Raw genomic sequence first — 8,576 nt, 5'->3', positions numbered from 1 at the left:
GGATTCAGGTTAGGAGCGTTACAGATATTAACTTTTTTAACCTTACTTTTTCTTCTTCCAAATAGACATTAGAAGACCCATTTTTTATCCCCTTTTCTCTTTTGTCTGAACCTTACTTTTCCTCTAGTTTTTTGTTCCTCTTATCCACCGGTGAGTTTCTCTTTTCTTCTTCTTCTCTTTAACTATTCATTATGCTTTAGTTTTTAGTTATTTTCTGATTATTTGATTTTATGAAATAATTATGAAATAAAAAAAGTTCTTTCACATTTTTTTTCAGCTTTTCTCTTTTGCTTGTACTCTTGGTTCTTGGACTTGACAAAGTAAATCCCAGGTTTGTGAGCTTATTACGTTTCTTCATTTCATTCTTTCATATTTGATAGATTCATTGGGTATTATCCTTTCCATAAATTGATTTATCATGTTTGTATCAATTAGTTTTCTAATTCTGAATTTTTCTTCAATCTGGTTCAATCTTTAGACACATATGATTGCTAAAATTAAGACTTCCTCTTTAAGTATTATTACAAGACTGTCCACTTAATAATGAGAATATAGGATTTTCTTACTCCTATTTGGTGCTAAATAATCAGCTGGCACGTTCCTAAAATTCTTAGGTAACAACATTGGATAAATTCTAGGTCAGTTTATCATAGCATGGTTGTTGTCTCCTACTCTTGAGCTGTGATTATAATGAAGATGAATGCATTGATTTAGTGAAATTTAATGAAGGGATCAAGAATAGGTTCTTCAAAGCAAAGAATTTTAGGACTAAGTAAACTTTTAAACAATTTTTTCAACACCCTCTGTTGCTTATCACAAAAGATAGATTGGAAAGTCTAAGTGGGTTTTCAATTTTTTATGCTAGACATGTTTGCTAGAAGTGGCCCTATAATGGCCGCAAAACTAACTAACAAAATTCAACTTAAGGCAAGCGCACCTATCGAACAGTAGTATAGTTATGGTGAGACCGAAAATATCGTATCCACGAGGGCTAAAAGTACTAGTAATTACTATCTTTTTATTATCTAGCCTAAAAATTAAGAGAATGTTTTATCTAAACTAATTATCTATTTAACTAAGATTGTGACAGAGATTAAAGTTGGAAAATTCTTTTTAGAAAACTGATGGAGAAGACAATACCTAAGGAAGAATTCACCTAGACTTCACTTATTACCTTTAAGCTAGACGATCTATTCACTTGACTTAATCCGTAGAAATCCTTGATTTATGTTAATATCTCTTTCGAGACTATAAACAACTGACTCTGGGTTGATTAATTGAAATCTCTTTCTAATTAAAATCCCTATTGTCGCATTAACTCAATCTATGAATTCCCTTATTAGATTTGACTATAATCCGGAAGATTTATGTTGTCCTATATCTAGGATTGCATGCAACTCTGCTTAATTATGAATGATCTACTCTTAAACAGGGACTTTTGCTCCACTGAATAAGCACATCAAAAACCTGAATTAATATCTTGGAATATTAAAGCAAGAGTTAAACTCACAATTAAGAATAAGAACAAGTATTTATCATATAACTCAAATACTAATAAGATTCGTCTTAGGTTTTATCTCCCTTAGGTATTTAGAGAGTTTAGTTCATACTAATAATGGAAAACATCTCAAGTTTGGAAAACAACAAAACATAAAGAAACCCAAAGAACTTCTAGGAAATTGGATAGAAATCTGCAGTCTTGATGTAAATCCTGCTCCCGAGCTGATTCTGATGGCTTTCCTTGAGTATTTTTCTGCCTCTTACTCTGCGTGTCCCCTTCCAATCCTCTTATAGGGTGTTTATATAGACTTTGGAATGCACAAAATAGCCCAAAATTAGCCTTTTCTGAGTAGAATTAGACTTGGACTCGACAGGGACACGGTCGTGTGCCACGCCCGTGTGAAGGTGCTCAGACCGTGTGCAATTCTGACTTGGATTGATGTCGACACGGCCAAGACACACGGGCATGTGGTCTACCCGTGTGTCACACACGGGCGTATGTATCACCCGTGTAGAAGTGCCTAGGCCGTGTGAAACACTGATTTGAGCCCAATTTGTCTGTTTTAGGCCCGTTTCTCGCTCTTTTTGCTATCCTAAGCTCTCTTGAGTATAAAACATGAAATTAAATGATTAGGAGTATCAAATTAAATGAAACCAAGGAAAAATCATCCATAAATATGCCAAGCATAGGGTAAAAATATGTATATATTACAGTTTATCACCTTAACAAAGTAATTGACCTGTTTCATTTCTGAAAGGCATCTTGCAAATGGCTGCTTCTTTAGTTAGTACTTGTTATTTTGGTGGAATTATTGGTAAAATCCCACCGTTGGTTCCCTTAGTTAGAAAATTAGGCCACGTGTATCCCTAAAATTATAATCCTACGATGGCCTGTAACGGCCCAAATTCCAGTGGTGTCGGAATAGTAATTTGAGATCACTAAATCTGACAAATGAGTAGAAAATATTATTAATTTAATGAAAATAAGTTAGATGTGAAGTTAGGAAAATGATTGAAATAGTGAACAGTATTTTATATAAATACTAAATAATTTAGAAGTGAAAACAAGGTATCGTGACCTCGGAATATTAAACCAAGTTATAAATATTTTTATAAATATTTATAGAGTGTTAATAAGTTAGTATTAAAGTTTCTTCAAGAAATTTTAAGGTTTTAGTAGTTAATTGGGTAAAAAGGACTAAATTGAATTAAGTGTTAAATTGTGAAATGTAATTAAATAGCTCTAGTAATAATTAAAGGAGGACTAAATAGGCAATTAAACACCTATTATTGGGCTGGACAGCATGTGTGTGCAGGAAATATTGAAATTAGGTGTGAACAAGGGGTAAAATTAGAAAAGAAGTAAAAATTTAATAGTTAAAAATGGGATGTAATTGGAAATCTAGAGATTTCTTCAATTTTCTTCATCCTCTTCAGCTAAAAACAACCATTGAAGAAACCTTAGAGCTGGTTTTTCATATTCTTACTGCAAGTAAGTTCAAATCTTGATTATTTCTTGAATTTTTGTGTTTTTGAGCCTTTTACAACTAGGTCCTATCATCTAATTCATTAGTTTTTTATTTCATGGTTGATTTTGAAAGTTTCCATGAATAAGTACTGGAAATTTATGATGATTTAGCATGGAATTAAAGCTTTAATTTGTTTATATATTGATTTTATTGAAAGAATTATATAGAAAGTGAATATTTGGGGACCTAATTGTAAAAGAGCTTGAAATTAGGGTTTTATGTGGAAGTTATAAATTTCAATGGTTGTGAAGTAATTTAAAATGTCTAAGGAAAGTGCTAATTGAGAAGAAAAGGTTCTATTGATGAGTTAATTGGTTAGTGACCAAATTGTGAAAATTGAAAAATTCAGGGTAAAAGTGTAATTTTGGGAATTAAGGGTATAAATTGTGAGATAAAATAAAATTGAAATGAATTCTAATTAATGAATGATTTTGTAATTATAGATCAAGAAATTGAAGTGAATCGTGGAATGGAGAAAATAGTTGAATAATTTTCTCGAACTTCTACAACTATTGCGAATTAGCCCAGGTAAGTTCATGTGGCTAAATTTTAGTGATCATTGTTATCCTTATGAATTTTATAATGAGTTATACTATATGATTATGATAAAATCATGAATAATGTAACAATATGAAATTGAAGAAATGATCAAATTGAATGAAATATCAGATTGAGTACTTCTATCCAGTGACAAACGACGAATTGACGAAAAAAGATCATGGTTGGACCATGGCAACAAGTGATAAGCGATATTCGTATAAGACCATAGCTAGGCTATGGCATCGGAAAACAAGTGATAAGTGATTCCCGTATAAGACCATAACTAGGTTATGGCTTCAGATTAAAGTGATACAAGCGATCCATATAAGACCATAGCTAGGCTATGGCATCAGAGAAAAGTGATAAGTGTTTCTGTGTAAGATCATATCCAGGATATGGCATCGGTATGATATATGACTCGTGTTAGACCATGGCTGGGCCATGACTTCAAAAAGTGAAACGTGATCATGTGCAAGTCCATAGTTTTACTATGGCAAAGTGAAAACGAAATACTCAATTCCATATAGTTTCTTAATTTGAAAAGAGATGGTAAGCGATAAATGGGCCCAAAAGAATGAAATTTAAGCGTGAATAATATTAAGTGGAATTGACTTGGTTTGTGAATGACAGGAGAAATTAGTGAATTGTATAATATACGAATGTTTTACCATATCTGATAAGTTTACGTTCTAAGCCTATGAACTTACTAAGCTTTCACAAGCTTACTTGAATGTGATTGTCATGTCTTGTAGATTAACGTGGAGTCGGAGGATCGGATCATCACCAAGAGTCATACTATCCAGACTTTCTCTGGTAGTTTCGGGTTATTATCTTTTGATTTATATGGCATGTATAAGTATTTGGTTAAATAAAGTTATAGATGGTTAAAGTATGTAAAAGGGATGGCATATGTGTATGAGACTTAGTTTAATGGTTAAGTAATAGTGTTTTAATATAAAATGCATATTATGGGCATAAATTGGTTGGTTGGTGTAACACCCCTTAACCCCAAGCTGTCACCGGAATAGGGCTACGAGGCATTACCGGACTTATACACTAACATTTATTCAAAACTGAGTCATAAACTTTACATTCCAGGTCAATTCTTATTAAATTTCATCTTAAAATCCTTAATATGGGCCTACGAGGACCAATATATGTTTTAGAAGTGATTCGGAACTAAACTGACAACTTTTGAAATTTTTCCTTGAAGATAGGGGCACATGCCCGTGTGGCCTGGGACATGCCCGTGTGGCCTGGAACATGCCCGTGTGGCCTGCCCATGGGCAGATTCTGACTTTTCCACACAGCCTGGGCACACGCCCATGTTACTTGGCCGTGTGAAAACATAATTTTTGATCATTTTAAAGTTATTTTCACATACTAAACACACTTAATTCATGCCCAAAACATTTACTAAATCTTGATCAAATAACATTCATCAAACCTTTCAAACTTAGCAAATTCTCATTCATTCATTTCATTACCTCTTAAGGATTATGCACCACATTTACATTCAAAATATAAAACATTTACAAGTGACAAACACAAAACCTAGTACATGCCACATTTCTAAAAGATAGATGTATCACCAAAATTGAGCTGAGGTCGGGATTGACTCGGATGCTTGACTAAACTTCAACTTTACCTAACCTACGCACGGAAAACAACCGTACGCTGAGTATTGGAAATACTCAGTGGTATTATCATAATTCAAATTATAACAATAATAAAATATCATAACATACATAGATAATTAGCAAATCATACATACAAATCATACATATAAATTCATACCAAACTATCATATTTCTATTATATCATTTTCAATGTTAGATCCAATAAATCATCAATGAGATTTCAAATAACTCATGAACCTTTGATCCATCTCTCAACCACATATAATCATTCAATTCACATTTCAAATATAAACACTTCATAAACTTTTGGTTCATGCCTTCAATCTCTTTACAAATTTCATCTCACGATATCACTTTATCATTTTATTTGATAGCTCGATTAATCAAATTCATTTGATTTTATTATTTCACTCATTTTCCCCTATTAACATGACTCGGACTTTGGCGGATACACGGATCCAACCAAACACACCAGAATGGCAACCAATGCCTCATCAGATAGTTCGAAGCAAATAAGTGACGACCAACGTCTCATCGGCTAAGCTGAAGCAAAGTGGCGACCAACGTCTCATCGAATCTATCTGAAGTAAATATGAAACACCAAGTGTCTCATCGACTCGAGGTCGAAGAATCCCTAAACTCTTTCTATCCTATGGCGTGCCAACTATATCCACCCTAGCCCGACTAGTTAATAGGGTATTAAAATCACATATTCATATCACTTTCACTTATAGTTGATCGTAATCATTCGAATTTAAATCCATCGCAATAACAATTCAATCATAATTTTAAATTCACCACAAATCATTATACAATTCAATTTCACACATGTATACATTCATCAATCAAATCCAATTCTCATTCAATTCAAATATCACTACTTACCTCACATTCAAATTCCATACACATATATTAAAATTAAACATTTAATAAGAAATAACTTGAATTATGATAATACAAACCGATATTTCTCTCGAGCTATTCCTCGATCACTTTTTCCTTTCCCTTCGTATTCAACGTCTCGGTTTCCTTGTTTGCTATGAAAATTAGCATAAGTATAATTAATTAATAACACACATATTTTATATAAAACAATAACTTTTCATGCAACTTTTACCTAAATCCCAAATTTGTCCTAACCATTTTCATCTTCTCCTTTTTTACAATTCACATCATTTTCTTATTCAATTTCCATCAAAACTTCAATATAACCATCAAATTTTTATCATTTTTCCATCATTTCAAATTTCTTCCAATTTAACCCCTAACATTCAAAACTTATAGGCTAGTTCACAAATTAGTCCTTTAATTAATTCTAATCAACAATTTTATCAATTTGATCCCTAATTTCATCATTTATTCAACATAAACCCTACTCAAAAGTCTATCAACTTTCAATATTTCCACATAAACTCAAGAGTACTTTACTCTAAGACTCCAAAAACATCAAAATCACAAAGAAAGGGACTTAATTGACTTACCAATTTAACTTCAAAGCTTTCAAACCCTAATTTCTCTTTTTTCTTTTCTTTTCTTCTTTCTTTCCCCAATTTTCGTGACTTTTCTCTAACTATTTCTTGTTTTTCTTTCTTTTATTTTATTTATTCTTTATTTCATTTTATTTACTTAACTAATATTTAATTATAAAGTATCTATATAATAACAAATAAAAATAATACAGTGTTTATACACACATGTACACGTGTGTTATTTATCACTATACAATTGTCGCTATCTCAATTAATAGATAAAATATAATAATAATAATAATAATAATAATAATAATAATAATAATAATAATAATAATAATAGTAAGTAAATATCTTTTACTTAATAAATAAGTAAATATATATATATATATATAAAACATACATTTGTACTAATAATTTAAATACACACGTATTTTTTCTCTATCTTACACATTTCCCTAATTTGGTTTAATTACTAATTTAATCCTTTATCCTTTCTCTATTCTATTATTTAGCTTTTATGCTCTATTCAATTTAGTCCTTTTTAATAATTACTTCTAATTAAACTAAATTCACCTAATCAAAATCTAATTCAACCCATAACTAACTTCGTAAATATTTTTAATAAATATTTACGGACTTGTTTTCCTAAGACGGAGGCCCTAAATTCACTTTTCCAGTGCCCGTGAAATATAGGTCGTTACAATTGGTTGGTTGTAATTTGTATATAATTGTGTTTAAATGCAGGTAATGGATGAAAGGGTGAGAAAAGTGGCCTAAAACGACCTATTTTTTGTCTACATGGTTAGACACATGGGCGTGTGTCTAGGCCGTGTGCGACACACGGTAAGCCAATGGGCGTGTGATATGATCGTTTGTCCCCTGCATCTTTAAATGTAAAGTCAGGATAGTACACGGGAAAAAGACACGGCCGTGTGTCTTGGTCGTGTGAAGGACACGAGTTTCAAGCATGGTCATGCGTCAAAATCGTGTGAAAATGGCTTAAAAATGGTGAAAAATCAATTTACCACACGGCCTAGCCACATAGGCGTGTGCCCAAGCTGTGTGCCCCTTTGATGCTTAAGAAATTACAAGTCAGAATTGCCCACGGGCTGGTCATATGGCTATGGGAGCCACACGGGCATGTGCCCCTCACTTCAAGAAATTTTTTTTAAAGTTTTTCAAAGTTACCGGTTTAGTTCCAAATCACTTCTAATGCATGTATTGGGCCCCGTAGGCCCATATTAGGGACTTTATGGTAAAATTTGAAAAGTTTTGATTTGGAATGAAAATTTATGACTCGGTTTTATACAAATGCTAATGTATAAGTTCGGTAATGCCTCGTAACCCTATTCTGGTAATGGATACGGGTTAGGGGTGTTACATGGCCTTATGAAATAATTAGTTAGTTTCTCTTTTCTTCTTCCTCTTTTTCTTCCACCGGTGAATATTTATGAAATTATTCCATTAGAATTGTTCATAATTAACGAGTAATGGAAACAAGAGATAATATATACAAGATGTTTTTATTAATATTCTGCATGTGCTTTTTACAATCAAGTTATTCATTATCTTTGAAATTTTCTCAAATTTATACTATTGGAGCATGACCTAGAAATCAGCTTCTTTGTACCTCTATGACATCTCCTACTACATTTTTGCATGTTACCTTCGACTTTTGCATCACAATCCTAATAACTCAATCGGTTTCACTATTCAAAAGACATCAACAATAGTATTATACTTTCTTTCTTTTTTTTTTCTTTAGAAAATACAAACTTCAAGTTTATGTATTACAAAAATATTAGCATTTTATTTTCTGCATAATTTTATACCCTAAAAGCTGAGATACTAAAGATTATGCATATCATCTCTCATATTTCTTTACCTTTATTATA

Source organism: Gossypium arboreum, chromosome 6, assembly GCF_025698485.1.
Source record: "Gossypium arboreum isolate Shixiya-1 chromosome 6, ASM2569848v2, whole genome shotgun sequence".
NCBI lineage: Eukaryota > Viridiplantae > Streptophyta > Magnoliopsida > Malvales > Malvaceae > Gossypium > Gossypium arboreum.
This window is presented reverse-complemented; position numbering follows the sequence as displayed.